Consider the following 12,005-nt stretch of genomic DNA (forward strand, 5'->3'; position numbering starts at 1 on the left):
TTTCTAGAATAAATTTAGTAGAAGAGATTGTCAATCGAGACATAGAGAGATTTCAAATGGTCTCATTGTATGAACCATATCTTAAAATTAATATTCCTAAATTTATGTTAAAGATTAACATGTTATAAAAATAAAAACTATAATTAGATTAGTTATTCCTAGGTAAAATACTTGTTGTATTAAGAAATGCCTTTTATTTTTTTGACAAGAAATACTTGTTGTATAAACTTTTTTTTTTGAAGAAAAAAAGAAGAAGATGTTGTATTTCCTTTTTTTGTGCTTGTTGTATTAGTTTTTATTTTTTTACAAAAAAATAATAAAATAATGCTGCCAAAGTACCTTTTATTTTTATACCTTTTATTATATTTTTTTGTCAAGAAAAACTTGTTTTATTACTTTTTTTTTTACAAGAAAAAAAAAAAAAGATGTTGTATTACCTTTTTTAAGTAAAACATATTTTTTCATTTCATTTTTTTGATGATATTATTTTCTTATTTTTAATTTTTTTAAAGAAAATAATTTTCTTTGAAGACAAAAAAGTTTTATTTTTTTTATGATATTATTTTTCTTTTTATTTTTTTGAAGACAATAATTTTCTTTGAAAACAAAAAAAAAAAAAAAAATTTATGATATTATTTTCTTTGAAGACAGTAATTTTCTTTCAAGACAAAAAAGTTTTATTTTTTTGATGATATTATTTTCTTCTTTTTATTTTTTTTGAAGACAATAATTTTTTTTTAAGACAAAAATTAAAAATGCAAGATAGCATCCCCAAAGTTCAACCTTGGGACATTCTAGGAAGAACCATAACTGATAACCACGGTACCCCATCACAAGTTGTTGAATAGCTTTGTATTATACTATTTATATTAAATAACGTTTCAACGCTATATCACTCGGCCCAAATCTCACATCGAAGAATTAGACAAACTTTGAAAGCTATAAATACCTCTTTAATACCCCTACTACCAACGTGATCAAGAAAAGGGGCCGACGTACGCCTGCAGTACATATTTTTAAACTAAATTATCAAAATATCATCATCCAGTGACTCGCTGACTTTTGATGTTAAAGTCTGCTTAGAATCGGGATTTATGACGTCATATGAACAATTTTCGGTTCAAAATCGGTGATTTTTCTCTAGAACCGGGTGATTCCCGGTATTACCCAAGAATCGATATGGCGTGACCGATTTCCGTGTCGACTCGGGCAAATCTGTTCAACTCGCCAATTTTTAAAACATTGATATCGACTATAAAAATTGAGCACCAAATTTTTACTTTTCGGCCAAATTAGAACTACAATCTCCTGATTAACTTTATAATGTCCAAAAGCCCCAAAATTTGATTAAGAAATGATAAAAAGATGACCCAAAATGGACCGATTGGCAGATTTTTTTCAACTCAAAAATGAAAAACTTAGTTGATGCCCTAATCTATAAGAATCGAGTACCAAATTTTTTATTTTTAACCAAATTAAGATTGCATTCTTTTGAGTAACGTTGTGATGTAGGAAATCTCTAAAATTTGACTGAGAAATAATAAAAAATGAGCCCCAAATTTCAGATTTTCGATGAAATTAGGACATCAATCTTCTGAGTAACTTTGTGATCTACAAAACACCAAGATTTTGATGGAGAAAGAATAAAAAATGAACCCATATCTCGAGTTTGGCAGTTTTTTTTTTTTAACCATGAAGAACACCAAAAAAAATGGTGTCAAAAATTTGACTTCCAATGTATTTATGATAGCAAATCCATCAATTTATAGTATAAAATCAATTATTTCAGTTAATAATTGGCTAAAAAGCCTAAAAATTATGGAAAAATTAAATCAAATTAAGTCAAATAAAAAATCACAGGTCCTGCTACAAATAATGAGCCATTGTTTCATAATGGCCATTATTTAAATAATGAGCCATTGTTTCATAATGGCCATTATTTACTTTATTACATCGTTTCATAAAAAACCCAGTTTGATTAGCAAAAAACCGAACGAAGCTAACCGGAACCTAGAGGATCCCAATTCTATTCTAACTCACCGGTTCCGGTTAGAACCAATTATTTTAACTTATACTGCTTTCACTTCACTCTTACCTTTTAGATAAAAATATCAAAGTACAGGTTCGGAACATGACATTTTGAATTGATATTTTACTTTAGAAAACAAAAAAAAGAACCAGTACAATTGAGCTTCAAATTCCAAACCAAATGCACCTAAATTTTATTAAACCGGTTCCAAACTTGGAAGTTCCTAATTTTTGGAAACGGTCAGAACTTAAAAGTTTTTATAATAAAAACTACAAAAAATCATAAATACAACATACAAAATATAAAATACAAAATACAAAATAGAAAATAGAGAAGAGAGAGATGGGAGGTTCTGGAGAAGAACAGAGAGGGCGACATTAAGGTGGGTGCCTCTTTCGAATGAGAGGGCACCTAAAAACACTTGCCTAAATAAGATGAGGGACAGATAACTCTCTTTGCCTAAATAAGATGACGGACAGATAACTCTCTTAGAAAGAGGGTTAGAGATTTTAGGAAAGCGATAGAACTAAAAAACTGAGGTTAGAGATTTTAGAAAAGAGAGAATGATAAACATTTATATATACTTCCCATATCTTTTACTATATTTTTAAGAAACGACATCCCAATAATATATTCAACCCCCTAGTTTCTACACGAGATCTCTCTCTCTCATCTCCATGTTCATCTCTCTCTAAATGGAAAATATTAGCTTGATATACATATTCTCTCTCTTAGGAGATTGACAATTCTCTCACTTCTATTATCTCTCTCTTCCCTTATGCGTACTCTCTCTCACGTTAGGATATAGAATGTCTCACGTTAGGATATAGAATGCAGTAGGTTTAGATAATGATAGAGTATAGTATCTTCCTCGATTTTGTTGATTTTTTTATATGAAAAATCGAAACACATTAATTTTAGGATATTGACCACTCTAGGATATTGACCACTCTCTCTCCCCCCCTTATGCGTACTCTAGCTTAAAAAAGTGGTATATAAATATAGGTGTGGCTTCTATATGTCTGGAACCTTATAAGGCGGCAACTACAAATTTTATCGTAACATATAATCTTGTTTTAAAATATTTTTAGGATTATGTTAAAATTTATTTTTATATCTAATTAGAAATTGTAAACTCCAAAAATGGCTAAAATCAAATAGATCTATAAAAAAATGAAAATCTTGAAAATGGACGGTCTAGATAATGTGTTACAAGATGCAATATTTTTAGGATTCAAAAACCTTTTTTTTTCATATTCATACATCTCAATGTCAAAATGATCAATTAGACGGTTTTTCAACATTAAAACAACCTTTCTCATAGATTTTTGAGGTGCATTTGTAATTCTACATTTTAAGGTTGCCACCTTATATAAACTTTTTCATATATATATATAGAAAATTCTTCCCAATGCATATAAGTGAAAATGAACAGTGATTTCATCTACCCTCATCACCGTCCAAAGTTCATCGTACGGTCACGATTGTCCGATAGTGTTTTATTTTTTATTTATTTATAAAATTTAAATCACTTGAAATTTTAGATGTGTCTTGATAAAAAATATATGAATATTCTAAAAATATTAAAAAAATATTTTACATAAAAAAATGACCAAAATAGCCCCATAATGTTTTGGGGGTATTTTAGCCATTTTTCATTTTTTGGATTATTTTTTTAAATATTTTTATTAGGTGCGGCTTGATGAGAAGAACATTCACCTAAAATTTCAAGTAATTTAGATCTATAAAAAAAACATTAAAATTCAAATACTCTCAACCGTCAGATCGGCCCAGATTCAATCTAAACCATTGGACTTTTATATATATATATATATATATATATATATATATATATATATATATATATATATATATATATATATATATATATATATATATATATATATAGGTGTGGTTTCCCCTTGGGAATACAAGATCATAATAAAATAGGAGCAGTTTTAAGCAAGACAATCCTAATACGATATTGGACAGACAAAATGAGTTGGAAATAATGGTTATCTTCACCAAGAAAATCACCTCAGCCTCTATAAATAAGTACACAAGTTACCTTAGTATATAGCATTTGAAAACGTGAAGAACTTGTGCTTTGGGGTCCATTCAAGATGAAGCTGTTACTTGCCTTTGTTTTTCTTGTCCTCATTTTTACAGGTACAGTTAGCTCTCTCTCTCTCATGGAAAACAAGGCAAACTTTCTCTTTGTCCTTTTTACTTGTATCCATTGTAGTATATAGAGATAGGGGTACGAGCACTATCATTCAATTATTCAATATTCAATGTGGAGATAGATCTTAGATTTTTCCCGAGTGATAATGGTTTAAAAAATCACTAATCAAGATTACGAATTGTTGAAATGATTAACGACTTAGATCTATTCTTAAATCTATGCCTTTTTCAATTTGAAATAGCTTGAATCACAAACAAAAAAAAAATAGAGAAAATTATGAAAAATTAATCCGTCATATTTTTTGGTCGGTTCACCAATGTGCTAATTTCCTACCCACCCTACCTATCCGTGTTTTAAAACACTTAATGATACAGAGGGACATTTTAGATCAAGAATATAGGACATGTAGGATTAAGTTTTGGTTAGGAATTTAACCTCTCTTGCTAATTTGATAAACTTTAAGGAAAATATCTCTGTACAACCTCGTTTTTACATTTCATTTCCTAACATATCCAAAGTTTTAAAACATATATGGCAGCATATCCAAAGTTTTAAAACATATATGGCGGCATAGAGATCAAGTGTACCTTTGGATAGACTTTAACTCCTTTGATCCTATCCTTTTAGCTATAATAAAAGTTAAAATGGTAACTTTTTTTTTCTATTCGTTTCTAAACTCCTCTCTCTCTCTCTATTCCTTTCTAACTCCCTTTTCTCTCTTCTCGCATATTCCCCTAGAAAAAGGGCAACAGAAGTTTAGGGAGAATCATGAGGAGAGAGAAAAAAAGAAATGTTTGGGAGAAACACTGGAATACAGAGAGAAAAAAGATTTAGAAAGCAAAAAAAAATATGATGACCTTTTGTTTGGGCTAAAAGTGCTGGTCAAAGGGGGTAGTGTTGGTCTAGGGTGTTAGAAGATATAACACATAGAAACTTTATGCCGTCGTATGTCTTTTTAAACCTTGCATCTTTACCTAAAAAAGTACACGTACATGTTTTTCCAACTTTTAAATGTATCATATTCTAATCTTATTGTATATTGTTTTTGCTAATAGGTAAAGAACAAAAAAAAAAAATTATAAATAAATCGTATTTATAGTTTATAATTAAAAAGAGTTCCATATATTTCATATTTTACTATCAAGTCTCATTTTTGAGAATATAAAGCAAAATTTGATTGTATTGCTGAAAAAATGTTTTATTTCATTTGTATTTCGTAACTTACAGACAGGTCCCGTTTTTTAGTCTTGAAAAAGCATTGCATTCACTTTTTTAGTCATGAAGTGTGAAAATAATGGCACAAACGCATGGTGCATAATATTTGTACGATAGGGGCAATGATTCACACTGTATAACACTTATGGGGCAATCCACATGTTAGGAACCGATTATGAAAGTCTAATGTACACTGGTAGGAGATACCAAGGTTTTACATTTTGGTAAATATTGGATTTGCGCTACTTGCAATGATAAATGTCTCTTTCTTAAAAAAGAAATGTCATAAATAGTTTGTTTTTAAAAAATATTTCTTTTATGAAAAAAAAATTCAAAGAGCCACCATACGTTCTTATTAAGCCAAAAGATTTTATGCTCTGGCGAGAGTATACTATCTATTTACTCCCTCGAGTAAAACCTAACATAAGAATACGTTTAGGATTCTAATTTTGGGGACATAACCTCTTAAACACTTAGATTAAATAAAACATTTGGAATTAAAATATTTATATACTAAAAATAGTACTGTCTTAAGATTGAACAAATATTGTCCAATTTTTGAAGAGGGTGAGATCTAAATGCCAAAAACTCAAATTTCTTTTGAAAATGATCATCTAGTGTTTCTTATGGGTTCCCAAATTTTAGATTGAAAAAATCCTTCAAAGTAAGTCTTTTGAATGAGGAAGTAGATGTGCAATAATATTTCCATGGGAGTGGACTAGAACATCCTCCGAAATTTTTCAAAGGGCACAATGCACGTGCTAGGTCGAATTTTTTTTAGGCTTTCTCTCTCAAAGTTTTAATGCATTTTATAAAGAACAATCTTGGACTGCATTTGTACAATATGTGGCCCAGAGATATAAAGCACCCATCCTAAAGATGGATGCAAATAGGTGGTCCATCTAAAAACAATTGTAACTAATGGTCCAAATGATTTTTAATGTAATTTTTATTTCTAATTTTTGAAATTTATTTATTTATTCATATTCATGATCTTCATGTGAAAGATTATATGTTATGTTGAAATTAGGATCAAATTATATTTAAAACGTATATTTATTACCAAGCTTACATTTCTACATGTGTGGGCTTGGCCTCATGCTAACCGTATCCTTTTCTTAATGCAGGTGAAGTGGTATCAATTGGTGAAGCCAAGGAATGCACCGACACTTTTACTACACCAATCTTTTGCTTCGGTGCCATTTGTCGATATTCTTGCAGGTCATCCAATCATGGGCATGGACATTGCGATAGCAATTTCAAGTGTACATGCACTTGGCCTTGCTAATACTAAGTAAAACATTTTAATAATACTCGGAGGCCTCAGTGCACCATTTCGTAATAAATTTATGGATTTGAAGTTTTTGTTTTCTGGATAAGTTTTTTTTTTTCTTTAAAGAAATTCTGAAAAAAAATACTTAAATTTTAATGGTGAAATTGGCTAGATCGGGCCCGTTTGGACGTATGGATATTTAGTAATGATATTTTTCTCTCCACCCACTTGAGGGTCATAGATATCTTAATTTGGTCGGCTAATATTTACAGGTAAGCAAATTTTCACACAGCATCCTTACAAAAACGAAAAGGGTGGGGGGAGGGGGGGCGATGGAGTGGAGGGGATTTTAAAAATTACAGGCTAACATTTTAGTTATGTCAATGATATCTTAATTTTATCCATTTGCACATCTTCTATAATGGGAGTTTTTAAAAATATTTATATCACTAATTTGTAATATATATCTTTTAATCTTTGTATTTAAATTTGAGTGCGGTTTGTTTAGAGCCGAGGCTCTAAACAATCAAATTGGAGCCCACCTTCTAATAGTGCCTAGAAAAATGGTTTCAAAACCAGAAATCTTGGTGATAGCCTTAAAATATATTCTCATTTTAATTATAAATTTAAAGCTTCAAAAGTAGTGTAGATCGAGTAGATCTATGAAATTTGAAAATTGACGGACCAAAAATGTGATACAAGATGCACTATTTCCAGAATTTGAAATTCATTATTTTCCTCATATCCATTCATCTTGATGTTGAGATGACTAATTTGATGATATTTTGGCATCAAAACAACCTCTTCTAGTGAAATTTTTGAGGTGGGCTCCAATTTGATTGTATAGAGCCTCAGCTCTATACAAACTTTTCCTTTTAAATTTTATCGCACCACAATCTTTAGCATTATAAACTTCAATTATATGTGTTTTAAGGATTTACAGAAACAAAATCTAGGGGAAATCAAACTTTGAGATTATGAGAAATAAAGGGCATTTTTTCAGTATGTTTTAAATCAACTTGTGAAAATAACTACTTGTGTGTCAAATTGGCGTACAAAACAATTAAAGCTATCAAATCATCTTATTTATTATTGAGAATGTCGTTTCTTAACTTTTATTTAGTATAGAAAAAATCAAACTGGAACAATTAAAAACGAGCCCAAATTAAAACCATCAAGAACCTTAAAAAAAGGGTACAAAAAATTGATTTCTGATGTATTTCTAGTTGCTAATCCAGCGATTTATAGGATAAAATAAATTATTTCAATCCATAATTGATTGAAAAAACCTAAAAAATGTGAAAAAATGGAATCAAATCGAAACAAATGAGAAAATCACGAGTTATGTTGTGTATGATGAGCCATTGATGCAAATCACATGCCACTGCTGCAAATAACATGCCACTATTTCATTATGTTGTTATTGATGTTATTACGTCGTTTATAAAGAAAACTAGTCCAATTAGCAAAAAACTAGTTGGCTAGTAAAAATTCCAGAAGGTTTGTGTACTTACCACTAGTTTTGGTCCGAAAATTTGCATGGGGGGAGGGTGAGAGTAAATCCTACTATTACTACCCCAAAACTGGGGATAACTAGAACCAGGAGGGTCCCGGTTTCGTTCTAACAAGGACAATAGTTTTTTAACTTCAAATTCCAAACCAATGCACCTAATTTTTTTTCTAAACTTTTCAAACTTGAGGTTCCTAAATTTTGGAAATGGTCATAACTTAAAGTTTCCAAAATAGAAAATTATACAAAAAGACACCTCTAATTAGTATTTGTTGGGAAGTAATGCCCTTCCCTTCTATGTGTGAATCAAAGGTAAAAACATATCTCACAGTGTATGTTTATGCAAATATCAAAAGATGTGTAATTTGCTAAGTGACAAGAAATATAGAAATCACAAATCACAAAAGAGAGTTCTATCAAGGACAATCACAACAAAAGATTTAATGTGGAAAACCCTTCAATGTGAAGGGAAAAACCACGGGGCAAATCTGAGACAGGAATCCACTAAATCAAATGAAGGTTACAATATAGTTTCTTAGGTTACAATAAAGTTTCTTCTCAAGTTTATTTGCCCAAAACTTGGTGCTTACAATCAAATGAGATAACAACAATAACTTGGAGAAGATACACCGTTACCTCACAAGTTCCAAAAAATTGTCTTTTTTCCCACCTCAAAAAAACCCCAAAGATGGCTTTCCAATGGCTTGGAAATGCAATCACAAAGCACACCAATTGTTTCCATAGATGAAGAGTACTCAGTGGTGGAAGATGCTCGCTAGTGGAGATGATCGCTCATGGAGATCGCTGGTGGATGGAAGTTGTTGCCCTCTCCATATTCTCTCTCTCTACCATGGTGAGAAAAACCCTTTTTGGGTTTTGTCCTTTAAATACCCCCAATGTTCTCTCTCTCTCTCTAACCCTTTCTTATTTTTTATCAAGTCCATGTATTTTTTTCTTTTTTTTTTCTTTTTTTTTTTTTTTTACTCCTTGTGGGTCTGGACCCCACAAGGTATCACCCAACAAACTCCCCCTCCAGACCCATGAGGAGGGCTCCGCCATATTGGATGCACACATGGCACCCATGCCTGTCAAAGCTCTGCATAAGTCATGCTTCTCCTTTGGCACTGTCTTCATCATCATGTCTGACGGATTCCGATCGGTATGGATTTTGTAAATCTTCATCAACACATTTTCTAAGACATCTCGAATCCAATGGTACCGCATCTCAATATGCTTGGTCCTAGAGTAGAATGTAGCATTCTTGCTCAGATCAATGGAGCTTTGACTGTCACATCTAACTACATACTCATTTTGCTGCAAACCCAACTCTATAAGAAAATGCTTCAACCATAGCATCTCCTTATAGGCTTATGTGGCAGCAATATACTCTGCCTTTGTAGTCGAGGGTCATATTTTTGCAACTTTGATTGTCAAGAAATGGTTCCTCCTGCAAAAGTAAACAACTAACTCGAACTAGACTTTCTTCTATCAAGATCTCCTGCCATATATGCATCAATATAGCCTTCCACCAAGGGTGATGAGTTTCCAAAACATAGGCAAACTTTAGATGTGCCTCTTAGATACCTTAGAATACATTTTACAGCTTCCCAATGTTGCTTGCCTGCATTTGGCAAGTATCCGCTACCTACATTGGTGGCATGTGTTATGTCAAGCCTTGTGCACACCATAATGTACATCAAACTCCCTACGGCTGATGCATAGGGGATCGTCTCTATTTCCTTCTTCTCTTCACTGCTGGTTGGAGATAACTTGGCACTCAACTTGAAGTGACTAGCTAATGGTGTACTGACTGGTTTGGCATTCTTCATGTTGAATCTTTCAAATACTTTCTCGATGTATTTTTCTTATGATAGCCACAACTTTTTGTTCTTCCTATCACGCTTGATTGTCATGTCCAAAATTTGTTTTACATCCCCTAGGTCCTTCATGTCAAAAGCCTCGTCTAATGATTTCTTCAACCTGTCAATCAAATTAGCATCTTGACCAACAATGAGCATATCATCAACAAATAACATGAGAATAATAAAGGAAGACTCAGAGTACTTTTTTAAAGTAAACACAGTAGCCTGCATTGGTTCTAGTAAAACCATGACTCATCATAAAAGAGTCGAACTTTTTGTACTATTGTCATGGAGCTTGCTTCAACCCATACAAGCTCTTCTTCAACTTGCATATCATGTCCTCCTTGCCCTTTAATAGGCAACCTTCTGGTTGTTCCATGTATATTTCTTCCTTTAGATCTCCATGTAAGAAAGTTGTCTTGACACCTAACTGCTCAATCTCCAAGTCTTGACTAGCAGCTAGTCCTAAGATAGTGCTAATGGAAGTAATTTTCACAACGGGAGAAAATATTTCATCAAAATCAACACCATTTTTCTACCCGAATCCCTTCACAACTAGCATTGCCTTGCACCTCATTTTCTTTTTGTCCTTCATTTTTCAACCTAAATACCCACTTGTTCTTTAAAACTTTTCGTCCTTTCGGTAGCTCAGCAAGCTCATAGGTTTTGTTCTTATACAAGGATTCAAGTTCTTTTTGCATAGCTTTCTTCCATTGTTCATTTTGCTCATGTACCATAGCTTCTTTAAAATTTTGTGGTTCACCACTTTCAATGAGTGTGACATACTCTGATGATGAATATTTTGTTGAGGCTTTTCATTTCCTTTGTGACCTTCTCACCATAGGTGGTTCTTCTTGAGGAGGCTGTTCCCCCTGCTCAACATCATCTTTGCACATCATCATTATGCACATCATCTATTTGAGTAGTCTCACCACCCCAAACTTGGTCATCTTCATATTGAACTTGTTGTCCATCATCATCATGTATGGGTAAAGGGACTTGTTCTTCTGACAGCTCATCTACAAGCCTCTTTGGTGGTTCTTCCTTATCAAAATCAGAAAGTGTTCGATTTTCACGAAAGATATTTCTCGGCTTCTGTGTAATTTCTTGGCCTTGGGATCCCATAACCTGTACTCAAATTCATCATCTCCATAACCCAGAAATATACATTGGGTTGCTTTGTCATCTAACTTGCTTAGATGCTCTTTAAGTACATGTATAAAGGCCTTGCATCCGAAGACTCTCAAGTATGAGTAGGATACATCCTTATCGGTCTACACTCTTTCTGGCACATCCCCTTCCAATGGTGCCGAAGGAGATAGATTTATCAAGTAGTACGTTGATTCATAGCTTTACCCCAAAACTCCTTTGGTAACATAGCTGCAAAAATCATACTTCTAACCCTTTCCATTATGGTACGATTCATTCTTTCTGCAACATCATTATGTTGCAGTGTGGAGGGAACAATCTTCTCATATCGTATGCCATGCTTGGCACAATAGTCCTCAAACTTCCTTGAGGTGTACTCTCCACCATTATCTGTTCAAAGGCATTTCAAGGACTTTGATGTTTGTCTTTTAACCATGACATGGAACTTTTGAAAAATTTCAAATACTTGATCTTTGTTCTTCATGGCAAAGCTCCAAACTTTCCTGGATGTATCATCAATGAAAGGGACAAAATAGAAAGCACCACCAAAGTTTTCACAGTCATAAGGTCACATACATTAGAGTAAGCAATATCCCGTTTAGTTTTAGCATGTGAAAAGGAAACTCTATGATGTGTTCCTACTAAACAATGATCACAAGGGGTTAAGGATGTACCTTTGAGACTTGAAATAGAATTTCTCTTCATCAAAATCTCCAAACTTTTCTCACTCATGTGACCAAGTCGTTGATGCCACAAGTTGGATAAAGATTCTTCAAGGGCCG

Source organism: Amborella trichopoda, chromosome 9 (assembly GCF_054954075.1).
Source record: "Amborella trichopoda isolate Santa Cruz 75 chromosome 9, AtrichopodaSantaCruz75HAP2 v2.0, whole genome shotgun sequence".
In the NCBI taxonomy this organism is placed as follows: Eukaryota; Viridiplantae; Streptophyta; class Magnoliopsida; order Amborellales; family Amborellaceae; genus Amborella; species Amborella trichopoda.